This window comes from Uranotaenia lowii, chromosome 3, assembly GCF_029784155.1.
Source record: "Uranotaenia lowii strain MFRU-FL chromosome 3, ASM2978415v1, whole genome shotgun sequence".
In the NCBI taxonomy this organism is placed as follows: Eukaryota; Metazoa; Arthropoda; class Insecta; order Diptera; family Culicidae; genus Uranotaenia; species Uranotaenia lowii.
Window position 1 is genome coordinate 206735800 of NC_073693.1, and position 14841 is coordinate 206750640.

The 14841-nt window shown below is 36.8% G+C and overlaps 1 long non-coding RNA gene across 1 annotated transcript in view; it reads left to right on the forward strand.

Moving 5' to 3' along the window:
* Nucleotides 1-907: 907 nt before the first annotated feature.
* The window catches only part of LOC129755930 (uncharacterized), a 62809-nt gene continuing 48875 nt past the window's right edge, over nt 908-14841 (forward strand). Inside the window, exons 1-2 of the long non-coding RNA XR_008739353.1 lie at nt 908-1420; nt 2050-2262. This is a non-coding gene — a long non-coding RNA (uncharacterized LOC129755930). The remainder of the gene's footprint in view (nt 1421-2049; nt 2263-14841) is intronic.

Here is a 14841-nt window from a genome sequence, read left to right on the forward strand (position 1 = left end):
ACATTTTGTTCGGTCGGAAGAGCTTTTTTTTTAAATCAAATTATTCCTGTTGTTTCTTTCGAAATTCATGGAATTTTTGTTGTGTTGTATTTCTTGAACTTCTTTGTTGAAAACTTAAAACTGTGTTGAGCAAACATTAAATTTAAAAAAAAATCTCAGAAATCAAAATAACTTGCGGACTTTAAGAAAGTCGATGATTCACACATTAATTTTAAACCACCTTGATAATATTCTACAGTTTTGCTCACAAAAATGTTCAAAATTTTAAATGATTTGCTTCATTCTGAAATTCACTATTGAATCCCCAAAATTATAATCTATATAGAAAAACTACATAGTTGCATATTTGGATTTTATGTAATTGAAACATCCTAGTTTCCGTTTGGAACCCTTCGTTTTGTCAATCAAATCGCCAACCTGAAAGAATAAAACCGAAAAACGGGGAAAACGCGAAAGATGGAAAAAACATAAATAAAAACAGACAAAAACACACCAACAGTTGACACACACCCATGCAACGGGGGTTCTTGTCGGCAAACTTGCCTGCATGCGGAAGAAAACCCGTTCTGATGACTAAACACGCATATTATCGCGTATTCGTAATACACACAATCCACATTGGGAGGTGGGGTTGGGTCGTTGGGCGATTGCTTTCGTCGAGTGACATGCTTGTGCACCAACACACACGTAAAGATTATCGATTTTTTATTTTTTTATTTCTTCTAGAGGCTTTCGGTATAGAGAGTGGGCATTGAAGAAAAGTTTTTTGGTCAACTGTCGAGAATCAGTTAAATTTTTTGTATTTAATTGAATAAGTTTTATTTTATTTAATAACAGATTTTTATGTATTTGAAAATCAGGAAGGTGTTTGTGATGTCCACTCTCTAGTGCAGCCTTCCTGTTTCGTGTTGCGGTGTAGCATTTTTCCTTGCACATCACAGGCAGGACTCGAGCCAGGACATTGTCGGTACCAGAGAAAAGCTTGCTTTCCGGTTAGAGGTACTTTTGGGTGGTTTTCTACGCTCAATCTGTGAAGTTTCGCGTTCGATTGCGGATCCAAGTAAGTCGTGAATCATTGTTCGAATAGTTTCTGACCACCGGAAGGTCAATTGCGGGCGAATTTCGCAAAGGATACTTTGATCGGCGCTGCCAGGCCTGATTGTCGGAGACTTGCTTTGATTGATTGTGTACTTTTCGGAAAGTTTTTCGGATGATAACGCGCGCCTATAGCAAGTGATTGAGAGATAAATTTCCGATTATTGTGAGCTTGGCGTAGATAAGTTTTGGGTGTTCGATTCCCGTGTGGTAGGGAGAATTCTGTTTTAAGCGATTCGAATCAAGTGGGGGATTTTTCCGGGACCATTTCCGACATTGGTGCGGCTAGGACGAGCCGGAAGGAAGTTTTCACTTTGAATTTCTGGTAATAATCGAACCTAGCCTAGTGTTTGGGCCGACCAAGCAGTAGGTAAAAGGGGGGAAATATTCACGGCTGTGGCCACATAAAAAGTTGAAAAGTTCCAATTTTGGTCGAAAATACTGTGCGCGGGTGAAATCCTAGAAGTGTCAATCACTGGGACGAGCGCTATATGTGAAAGCCGCCACCAGAAAGTGGCAATAATTCACGCCAGTCACGAAATTGCGGAAATGTTGCAGAGCATCGATATTTCACGATTGTTGCCCTACAAAATTGTTCCCGTGCATTAGACAGAATTTAGTTTTTTTTTTCAAAAGCAAAGTAAAAATCCTAAGCTATTGAATTGAAGCTTCAAATTCTCAAGTGCGTGCTGCGTATTTCAAATAGTAAAAAAAAAGCGAAAACGTCAATTTCCGATTTTTCTTCCTCGAGATCAGTTTTCAACGCTTTCATCCATCGACTGACGCCGTGAGTGCTATCACGATTTGTGGTCGCGTTTCGGCGTCTTGTTTCCGATTAATTTGGAATCAGCTCTCTGACCCAGCCTTCTGTGATTATTTCTGATAAAAAGTGTGCATCTGTGTTCGTATCAATCAGTTTATTATTATCATTTCAAATCGTTCTCTTCTCATAAGAAAATCATCGATTCCCCGAAGCGTGTGTTTTTTGATTAAAGAAAAAGTGCAATCCAGAGTGTCTTGTTTTTTTGTACATCCAAATTGAGACGTTACAGGAGTGGATTATTTCCAGCTTACATTTTTGACTGCAAACCTCTCGACTCCGGAAGACAACCAGCGAAATGGGGAACATACACACCGTAGGCCCGAACGAGGCTCTCATCGTATCAGGTATGTTGTATCTCCCTCCGTGTCCATACGTTTGCTCTCAGTCAGTGATAAGACTCGCTGAATTGTGTAAACAAACATGTAACAGGAATCTTGATCAGAATAACAAGTGTTTAAGATTAGATTCATGAAAATGATTTCATTTAGTTTCCTATGCATATTTTCTTTTTTTTTAATTCTTCTGTGTCCAAGAATTTTTCTGTATTTTATTCTACATTCAACGTGAAATAAATGCGGGTTTGCCCTGTGTTTTTAGCTCACAAGGGCAATACCATCACAAAAATCCATCATTGACTCAGCCATACATACAGTCAACTTTTTATGACACGAGTTAACTTATGACATAGTAGGAGTCAAGTTGGGCCAAATGAAATGAAATGAAAAAAAAAAAAAAAATCAACCATAAATTCTTTGTACGCGCGTTTATAATTAGAATCGGGATAACTTCAAAACAGGTTTTTGGGTTGTGTTAGATTGAACTGAAAAAATAAACACGCATTTTTTTTTCTTTCATACGGAGTCGATCATGTGTGGCTCATCGCAGAAATTTGGCAGTGTGATGAAAGATTTCTGGTATTTGTGACTGTTCTGGTCGCGCCTTCCGATAGACTACAAACAAATTACATTGAACGTTGCGCGTTAATTTGGTGCCCGTGAAGCGTATGTTAGGCACCACATATTGAACGGGAATCGTACAAAAGTATGCATGTGCGAAGTTATGTACGCTCCATGCATTTGAATTAGAATATTTTTGCAGTGGTTCACAGCCAAAACTTGCACCTTAAGCACAAGCACGTGGAATAAAAAAAACAGTTATTGTCTGTTCCTCCTCAGTCCCGAATGTCCAAGTATTTTTGGTTACATTTGGCAAAAAAAAAAACATTTTGAAATTTTTTTTTAGAGTGTACAACAAGCATAACCCCATTTTTTATGAATAGCGAAAAAGTTGATTTTCCAAGTTAAAGTGCTTCTTTAAATCAATCGCGATACAATATTATAGTGCTAATATTACAAAGTGCCCATTGAAATAAAAATTTAAAATTTGCAGTGTTCCACAGTTCGGAAAACTTGATTCGAAAGTTTTTGGGCTACCACGAGGAGGAACAGTACTGGTGTTTCGGCAATATGGCGACCAAATTGCCACCAAAAACTGTCGCTAGGGTACCAAAAGGTCCGGCGAATAGGTCCCAAGGATCAGAGAACAGAACTACGGGAGCCACGGCAAAGAAAATCACCACATCAACTACCAATTCAACACTAGGACTTACCGAACAAGGGATAGGATCAACAGCCAAGATTTTTTCCTGGAAGCTGCCGACACAAACAAACCTTTTCCGTCTCATGAAGTAGTAGTGAGAAAAAATCAGTTTTCGTTCGGCATAAACAACAACATCAGCATCAACAAACCGGGAAAATAACGATTTTAAATTGAAAGAAACCCAACATCTCCCGAAATCGAAAAAATAAGCTTGCAGAACACAATCTCCGTATCTTCACTCCCCTTACCGCAAGATTTTTTTTTTTTTTTTTCGGGAATTTAACACAACGGTCATTCTTCCCAATTTGCCTTACCGCAAGAAGCAGAATCTGTTTAGTAAAAGGCTTCCCCATTTTTTTCTTTTGCCAGGAATTTACCACTAGGTGGCATTCTTCCCTAAAGGCTTCCCCATCAGCTTCAGAACTGCTGAAGTACACCGAAGCTGAGTCCAAGATCATCAAGATAGAAAGGATTAAACGTCAAGCGGGAGAAGAACTAGTCGATACCATAAACCTTAAAATCACCGTTGAAGGGTGTATATATATATATATATATATATATATATATATATATAGATATATATATATATATATATATATATATATATATATATATATATATATATATATATATATATATATATATATATATATATATATATATATATATATATATATATATATATATATATATATATATATATATATATTTCCGGTACGCCAGTGCAAATAATGCTGGCCTTTCGGACACAAAAAAGAGAAATGTACATCGACTGCAAGATTCATGAATTTCGCGGAAAGAAGCCTCGAATCGGATTCCTGTACAAAACCGACCAAATGTGCAAATGATCCCGCAATCTGCCAGCTAATCATAAAATTGCTCGGAAATGACAAAAAGGATGGAAATTCTAAAACTTATGAAAAACAAACAGATCCCCTACCAAGACGCGAGACAAGAAATTCTCACCACCACTAACCGTTTTGCCATTCTAGATGACCTTGACGAGGAAAAGAATAATCAGAGTGTGATCTCCAATCACACCAAACAAATCGAAACCTCCGCAGAACATCGGCTAGGGCAAGCATCCGTATGAACCAAGAAACTCCGGTGCCCTTCGCTCAATCAGAGAACTCGTTCCAGGCAAATCCATACAGTCCGACAGAGTTCTAAAGGCTTATGGACAAACTGAGAAGATTTCTAATGGAGGAATTGAGATGCTACAACTGGATCTCTCCGCTACAATCCATCCACAACAAGTTCGTGCACGGAATCAAAGGAACCAGCAACCCAGTTCAGGCAGACATTCTTCTTATCGAAATCGCTGACGAAACAAACAAGTTTATCCCTGGTACTGCTAAATGAGGGATGCCAAACTACTGCACCATCACCACCGGAACGAAGTGCGGTTCTAGACTTAACGCAAGCATCACCAACAATCTCTAGGAGAAAAGAAAGAGGACCATCTAATACCCTGATCAAATTTAACACCCAGCACACGAAAGTTTTGCAAACGGCAGCAATAATCGACGTAGTAAAAGCCATCAGTATTGTTAACCAAACCAAACCCCAATACATCTACGATCCAACTGAAAAGATTTCAATACTTCTCGAAAGCATCCAACAGGCAACTTTGATTGTCAAAAACAAAAAACCGAACTGGTTCAAAAGGAGCTGGAATGAAGACTGTTTGGGCAGACCGTTACGGACGGAAAGAAAAATCAACTTGTCTTGTAATCGACTAGGACGGAAGAGGTCATTTATTTCTATTCAACTCATAATTACAGTTCTTCCCGCGAAAAACTGCAACATTTTTACAGTAAAAGATCAAACTGGCAACACTTATTACATACATAACGCACAAACGATTGAAGGGGGCTAACGTGGTTTTCAGCTTAAGGTGACCAATTTGGTTGAAAACCAACTAAGACTTTCAGAAGGTATACGACCAAAAACGAATAGACTTCAATCTACAACATAAAACCGGACCCAAGAAAACTCCCTAGAACTTCAGAGATCTCGTGCAATATTCAAAAGAATTTATAGAAAAGCGAAAAGGCAGAAGTCACCGACCCGAAACCATCAATGAGTCTACCCCAGCGTGGCAATTGTGGAATATTGTTCGTAGGGTAGACACAGAGTTAACAAGCTCGAATTCGCAGAAAAGAAGAATGTCTAAAGAACTAGCCAACAACACTCTTACACACCTCGAAGGATATGAGATGGCTATCTCTGAATGCGAACTCTACGAAAAAAAAACCACTCTAGCCTGGGAGAAGATAAGGTAACATACATTCGAATTGTTAAATGCCATCTTTGCATACGAAGAAATCCCAGAAAACTGGAGAACGGTAATTGTCAAACCAATTCTCGAACCGAACACGAACCCGCTTTTCTTGATGGATACCTTGCTCAGATTGATGGTGCCATCAAGAATATTATGACTAGATGAAATCAAGAAATCCTACCAAATCCCTCGTTTGGATTCCGAACCCATTGCTCAGCCGTTAAGTGCGTCAATTATCTGATAAATTCCATAATAAAAAGCCCAATCTTGGGGTCAACATTCCATAGCGGTCTTCATAGACATATCGAAAGCATTCGATTCGGTCCACCTCTACACACTGATGAACTCCCTGGTTAGGTACAATATCCCAAACAAATAAATATCTTGGATTTTCCATTATTTACACCAGCGAACTATGTCACTAGAATGGAATGAGGAAAAAATACAAATGAATGTTAGTAATGGTTTACCCCAAGGAAGCCCTCTTTCCCCCACACTATTTAATGTGTACACCTCCAAACTTCACGACAAGATCAGAGACGCAGAGATCATCCAATTCGCCGCGATGACTTGACGGTGCTAGTGAAGGGCAAAGACCTAGAAGATATAACAAGAAAATTGAACACGACGCTAGATGAACTGAACACAGCTCTAAAAAACCTAAACCTACATCTAAATCCCAGAAAAAGTGCAGCCCTCATTTTTGGCCCAAGACACACTAACCATGTCAACATCCATATTAATGGAGTAAGAATCGAGAAAAATAATACCCATCGATACATGGGATACGTAATCGATAGTAGCATAACCCACTGAAAGCACATTGAACACGTAACAATTCAAGCGGCAAAAAGATAAAAGCCGACTAGAATACGGTGCCTCAGTTAGCGGAGCTACAAAAAAATACTTCAGACTTCAGACGATGCAGAACAACTACCTAAGAACTGCCATGGGATATCTAAAAGATATACGCCAATCAACGTTATTCTCTCAGACTCACGCCAGCTGCCGATGAGTTTCAGAATTGAGTTGCTAGCGAAGCGGAAATTCTCAAAAACGTCTACTAGAATAATCAGCTACATATTATAAATTCATCCATAAGACCATCGAAACTGGATCAGATAATGGACCCTACTTAACAAAACTGACACTGAAATACTCGGAGCTTATTACACAGGTTCACCCAAGTGACCCCTGAAGACCGCTCTTAACGAGAAAGAGATTCTTTGAAACACCGACTTCGATAATGGTCAAGGCCACAATAACAACCCAAGACCGCAAGAAGGAAACAATATCGAAGCAAGAATGGATCCAGAAATAAAACGAACTTCTGCAAACCAAATACTTGGGATACCATAAAGTATTCACAGATGAATCGGTTAACAAAAATGGAGTAGGTATCGGAATCTTTGACAGCACAGACAAATCATACCACAAGGCAAAATTAAACCCTGGGTTTTAATCATGGATGCTGAACTACGAGCCATCAAAACGGCGAAAAACTGTTTGAGATGCCGACCGGGTCAATATACATACATTCAGTGGATCTCCAGCCATGTAGGAATACCGGGGAACGAAAGAGTCGATGAAGCAGTTCAAGCCACATCCGAGACTCAATATGACTTGCTTCTACGAGCATATCTAAGGAGAAAACTCTAGTTGACCATTGTCAATATCATCATGTTTCAACGATTCTTAGATGTATACCAAAATCTGAGCGGTAAATCTGGATTCTTAGAAATAAAAAACAAGGAATCCAAACTGAAAAGTAGCGGTTCAAGTAGAGAGAAGAAAATGAGAGGACATCATACATTTGCAAAGCTACATTTGCGTTATATCGATGTTTTTTACAGAAACAAAATAAAATTAATAGTTTTGGTGATATATCGATAAAAAAATCCAAAATGTACCATTTATGAATAAACGAACAAACCTTGATGAGAAACTTTTTATCCTAAACTCAAAGCATAATTTGGAGTTTGCCTAGATATTCTAGTTTCGGAAATATTATGGAATAAAACATATACAGTTTTCTATTTGTAGAAAATTCAACAATAAAAAAAAATTTCTGTAAGATGATAATAAGATTTCTTTTTCGGTGAAAAATTTATTCTATAGGAAGTATCTATTTAAGAAAATGCGTACTTTTGTAGAAAAGGGATGTGCTTACTATGCCTCGGGTGCTCTTTATACCCTTATCTCCCCTACCATTCTTAGCGCAAAGAATTCTCTCTCTATTGCAAACCCCTAACAACAAGGCTGTTCTCTCACTTGAAGCCCGAGCAGGAGAACAATAGCGAAATCGTCTTCAAAATCTGTAAAAATGGCGGACTTTTTGTCATAATCGATTTAAACCATTCAAACAAACCGGGGAACTGAAATGAAGGGAGAAAATTCGCCAATGATCACACAAATTGTGCAGCCAATGATTGAATTTGTGGTAATTTGTGGCAATTTGTTAGAGAGATTTAGAAGGTTTGACTTAAAATGAGAGAAACCAGTGCTCCGAGAGAGTGAAAATGTGCTAATTGTTGCAATTTGTGAAACAGTTGTAGAATTTTGATCATCACCACTCCAAATGCAAAGAATTCAATCCCTTGATTCAAACCGACTTCAAGTACCGTAAACTGGGGGAACTTTGATCACTTTTTTCATTATTTTTTGAATATTTTGAAAGGGATTGCTTTTTCGTAATACCTTAAAGTTTTAAAACACTTACTGAGGTGAGAAGTATAAAACATGATCCCTGATTGCAGTAAATTTAAACGACATTGGTGGTTATAATTGAATGTTTGTTACAAAACCAGATTTCGAGTTTCGGGGTAACTTTGATCATTATGGTTTTAAGGTACCTCAACATCTTCAAAAACACTTTTATGGTGCCATTTAGCACAAAAGGCATAAACATAAATAACAGTAATTTTTTTTTAGGACTTAACTGATTTTTTCAAACTTTTTTTTTTCAAAAACTTTTATAATCAAAAGATGGACAATGTTTTATACATCTAGGGGTAAAAATTATAAACATTACTCAAATTTTTTTGGCCTCAAAACCAAATGAAATTTTGCCTCGATGCGATTCCCTAGGTCCTCGCACTATTCCCAAGTTCTTTTTTCTTCAAATTGAACCATTTGATAGGGTTTTAGCCATTTACTATACGGGCTTTCTCAAGGAAAATCTCCGTTTTTATCAATATCCAAGAATTATCATCAAATGACCATAATTACATAAACTAAACCTAAACAAAGAAAAAAGTTGAGCTTTCACATAAAACAACCCATTTGTTCTTAAATGCCTAAATTTGATTAGGAGAGATGTTTGTTTGTAAGCCTTCGAAAAACCAGATATTTTAAGATTTTAAAATAACATTGTAATATCAAAAATCTTCTAATTAAAACCAAATTTAGCTTATTTATAACTCAATTTATAGGCTTTCAAACGTATTAAAAAGTTTTCAGATATTTGAACTTTTTTACTTAGTTAATGATGATTATATGCAAAAAATTCATGTTGATCAAAGTTCCCCCAGTTTACGGTAACCATTTTTACGACATTTTACTTATCTTACTAACGTTATATTCTACTTGAGTTATCATTTATTATGCGATTTTATGTTTGCTGGGTAGGATAGCAGAAAAAAATCTTATTGGTTCACTTAAGATGATGATCTATACTCAAATTCAGGGTCGTTGATATTCAAAACAGGGTTGCTAGCTAACCAGGAATACCGGGAAAATTTTGAAATTTCATTGCGTCACCGAGAAAAATCGAGATTTTGAGCAAATCACCGGGAAAACTGTCATGTTTGCTATTATTTTTAATAAAAATTAATTTATTAAAGTGAGAGTAGTATTCGACAGTCTTGATATAGATTTACCTAATGATCAGTTATTTTCGTGCATTAATCAAAAAAAAGAGAGCTTTAATCGCCTTTTTCATCCTTTTATGTGATCTAGTTTCCGAAAAAACGAATGATTCAGTGTTTGATTTAGTTATTAGTTAGTTAAATAAAACTTTTTTTCTACAACTTGAGTTTAATATTTCATAAATATTCATACATTTATACAAATTATACATTTTTTCTTCAAGTCTGTAAAAATAGTTGAAAACTGGAATTTTTATGGTGGAAAAAGCCAAAAACTATTTGAATTTCAAGATCAAGTGAGTCGAACTTCTTTTGACAAAATTGATTAAATTGTGGAGCAAAACAATCCCAACATATTAAGAAGACCTGTCAATTTTTTTGCGAAAAATCTTCGTGTGTAAAACGTCGAAGTAGATATTTGTTATCATTTCATACCGCTTAACAAGTTTAAGAAACAGCTGTTAGACATTTTTGGGCTTTACAGTGTATTTTTTATTCATCATGATTCATCAGAAAAATCATCATTTCAACCGAAAAAATAGGAAAAACTTTGGGATTTCAAAACGCTAGTAACCCTGCTAGCTATTTCCAAGCTTTTAGGGAAGAATAATTACTACCTTATTTAATCTATCGACAATAACTTGATGTGTAAATTGAAGTTTGCCAGTTTCGAAGTAGACATTTTCAAATTTACAGCTGTGTTCTCATTTTTTTGCTTAAACTTCCCAAAACACCTATTTTAGACTAATCCTCTCTAGCAAATTTCTAGCACAGTTACTTGCATTAATTAATTATAAGCTGACCGGGTGTGCTATTAAAGTTAATGAATTTTGCGAAAAACATTTAATTTTGGATTTATTGGAAATTTTTGAGCGGCTTTATCGGTGATCGTTATAGATTTTAGATGATAGACGTGTTATAGATGTTAAATGATAGAAGAAAGTTGTTAAGGTGTTGAAAAGAGCTAGAAGCATTTTGGAATAGAAGCTTGACCACATACTGAAATTTTTGTCCCTCACCAATCAACTGTAGTATCGAAGAATAGAGCCGACTATTTCTATATTTCTTCTTCAATACAGTTGATTGCTGAGGGACAATAATTTCAGCAAGTGGTCAAGCTTCTAACCTTCTATTCAAAAATGATGCAACACCTTAGCATCTTTCTTCTACGATCGATCTGTCGATTCGTCTATCATTTCAAATCTTTAACTCTCACCGATAAAGCTGTTCAACAAGAGCTGTGAATTGAATTTTGAATTACAATACAGAAACGATTAATTCATCTATTCAGATATGCTTTTTTTCTATTTTAAAAATGTTATTTTAAATTTGAGTTTTAATCATTCTGGAATGTAGCCTCTGTTTTATTTGCTTTATAAATTCTTTGGCTAGAGGCTATGCCAAAATTTATGTTTTATTTATATAAAATCTCTCTTCTCCCCTTCCGATGTGGGAAGGGATCTTACTCTAAATAACGTCACATGCTACATTTGGCTCCACGTTCGCTTGGCAAGTTCTCATGTTATGCCACAAATATTGGGTTGGCGAAAAAGTTTGTAGCGTTTTTACGTTTTGTTGTGTTCACAACGATTTATTCACTTTTTAGCAAAGCGAAAACATTTATTCGATAGCTCTTAATCTGGTCTACAAACGTCTGATCTGTACTTCTCGATGGTCGAGCACGGTAAGACGGTAATCGCTGGTCCACCATGGGTTCGATTCCCATCTCGGTACTGGGTGTTAAATGTTAATCCTCCACGTCATTCATTCAGTCTGTAAAGCCTAAATCGGCTAAGACGGAGTATGTCTTTTTTTTTACAGAACTAGGTGGATTGGATTTTTAAAATATCCAATCTTTTATTAGGCTCAGATATTAGGCTCAGATATTGAAAATTCAGGAGGTGAAAATCGCCGTTTTCGACAGCTGCTAATTCTTGCATTTCATCGAGGTCAAAAAGCAGCCCGAGACGTGCATTTGCGGCCGGTATAGAGTAGAAATTTAATGCTTACTTTAAAAATCCCATAAACTTTAAAAATCCAAAAGTTTTGAAGAGCAGATTAAATGCCATCGAAAGAATGTTTTCATTTGCTGAAAATAGAACTAATCGTTGTGGACACAATGAAATCAGAAAAACGCTACGAATTTATTCCTCAACTCAATATTTTTGAAGCATCCCTCCTCGTTCCTGGCATCACATAATAATAATTTGGTTCCTTTAGCTCAATTACTTCCCCCTTCGTATTCCCCACTCCCAAGTGGAAAGTGGGAGGGTTCTCAAATAATCATAAAATCCTTTTCACTACTCAAATATCCTCCCATGCCAAATTTGTTTTCTTTGCTCGATCAGTTCTCGAGCTACGCAAAAAAAATTATGAGAGAAATCCTTCACCTTCCCAGACTGGAGGGGGTTTGAATCATTATAAAAAAAGCTTGAATCAAAATTGTCTTCCATGCCAAATTCGTTTCCATATCCAAAAATATTTCTTTTTTTTTCGATTTTTTTCGAGAATATGACGAGAATCTTTCATAGGTTAAAACTACCAACCCTCAGAAATAGATTCGATCTTGTGGTCATTCCCATAGAAGGCTTGTGTTCTGTCCACTAAACCATGAAAACTGATACGTGGTTTCGTCATTTTGATAAATGAGATTCCGTTTCTAAAAGACAATAAATATCCTGAGGCACTGAAATGCTTTGAACGTGGATTTAAAGAGAATATTTTGAAATTCTTTTTATTGAAGATTCTAATTTTTTATATTTATTTTTCTCTATTCCATAAGAGGTTTTGTTATCTGTTCAACATTATACACTTCGGTCCTCCGATAGTTCAATGTTTAGTTAATTTTTGTATGGGATTTTCATCCGTTGGGATGATTCACCCCTAATCCAATGTTTAGGATATCAAAGTCGTCATTTAATGTCGATCGCCAGCCTTCACCTTTCTAAAGGGTGTTCGGATCAAAAATTGGTCTACTGAAATTTTCCGTATTTTTCCTGAACACCCCTCATTTGGTAGGTCCGATCCCAGCAAACATGAAATCGTAACAGAAATGATAATTTAAGTCGTTTAAAATGGTGTTGTATATCGCAATTCCAACTGCATAGTGAAAAAATCGTATAAGATGTCGTCTGAAGTCAGTTTAAATCGGATATGATAGAAACTCCGCCATGTTTGTAAATTTTGAAATGATTTTGCTCCCGCGCAGGCTGCAAGTAAGAAAATCATCGTCATGTTCTCTCTTCAACCAGCAGTGCATCCAGATAGCTAAAATCAGATGGGAATTGAGTAATATTGACCAATGAGAGAACTGGAAAATATTGTCGCTGGCAACGATTTGAAAGCTATGAGAGCAAAATCTTGCGCTCTCTAGCAATCTTCCGATACGAATTAGGTGTCGGATAGTGCCCGATTGATTAAGTTTTCATCGCTGTAAAAAGAAATGAAATTTATGTATGTATATTGCCTCTACTTTAGTAGGTAAATGCTATTTTTTCAACTTTCATACTATCATACTACTGTAATGCATATGGAACGTATATTAAAACAGCATAAGAATGTAGCTACAAAAATGTTTGCTGGGATGCTCTGATTTTTAAAAACACAGTGTAAACAGAGTTTGTTTACAAACATAAGAATATTTGCGCAGCTGTTCAGTGGTTTGTTGGTAAACAAACTCCATAATCGGGAATTTAACATACGCTAACATCTCCTGTTTATACACACCTTACTTCTATTTGAATTTTGACATAAGATCTTTAGTTATCTAAATGGCGTCCAAGCTACGAATAAAAAATTTTCACATGCGTCCAAAAAATCCAAACTACACACTCGTAGAAATAGCAAAATTGTTGAATGTGGCCAAATCAACCGTTACCAAAGTAATAACAGTGATTGGGGAACGTTTGTTGACAACTAGGAAGCCTGGATCTGGCGGAAATCGAAAGCCGGAAGCCGCAGTGACGAACAGAAGAGTGACTAGCGCTTTCAAGCGCGAACTCTTCGTTCGAGATGTGTTGGGTACATCGTCTACAACCGTGCGATGAAGCCAAAAATCGATCCGAACTATCGACTTATAAGAAGTTAGTAGTGACCGCTAGTCGTAATGAAAAGCAAAACCTTACGACAGAAACAAGCTCTATACGACATTGTTGATAAAGTTTGATAGCGTGATAATGGACGACGAAAGCTTCGCTAAGGCAGACTTCAGACAGCTTCCGGGACAAGAGTTTTTACAGCAACCGGAAGAGGCAAGGTGATACCAATTTTCAAGTATATTGAACTTTCAAAGCTTGCCAAGAAATATCTCGTTTGGCAAGCTATCTGTACCTGTGGCTTGAAAAGCGACATTTTCGTTGCAACCAGGACCGTCAACCAGGAAATTTACGTAGAAGAGTGTCTTCAAAAACGTTCGCTGCCTTTCCTGAAGAAACATTTTTTTCAGGGATTTTCATCTTATTGGATGATTCATCCCAAAACCCCTGAAGAAACATGACTTGTCCGTGCTGTTTTGGATAGATTTTGGCATCCTGACATTTAAAAAAAAAAAAGGCCATGGAGTAAATCAAAGCAATCGAAAGATTCCCTTGAATTCAACCACGGTAGAAGAAAAGTTCAGATTGCTCACAACACATAATAGCCATGGAGTGGTATGCCGCTAACAAAATTAAGGTTGTGTCTAAGGATAAGAACCTTACAAACACTTCAGAACTTCGCCAAATCGAAAAATATTGGGAGATAGTTAAGCAGAACTTTTGGAAGTCCCAAAAACTATTTGTGACCACTTTTTGCTCCGAACATCCTTTATATTAATTATTAATTCAAAAAAGGTGTTCAAGTTTAGGTATGTATGATGTACCTTCAACATGCAAATGTTCCGGGTTCAGATTGCTTAAAAATAGACCTCACACACGATAATCGTAGCACCGATAAGCACTCGATTAAGCCTTTTCGGCTCTAATGGTTCCATTTTCACTGTCCCCTGAAAGTTTTTAAACGCAGCACATGTCCCTTCGCTTGGCCATCCGAAAATCGTAGCTGCTAGGCAAGGGCGACCCTTTCTGTTGAAGTGATTCGATATCCTTGGAGTGTCGAGTGTGATTGTTCACTCTCCTGTATATACATTAAACTTGAATTGTGTCTTTTTCGCTTGATGCGCGGCGTGTAGGCAGGAG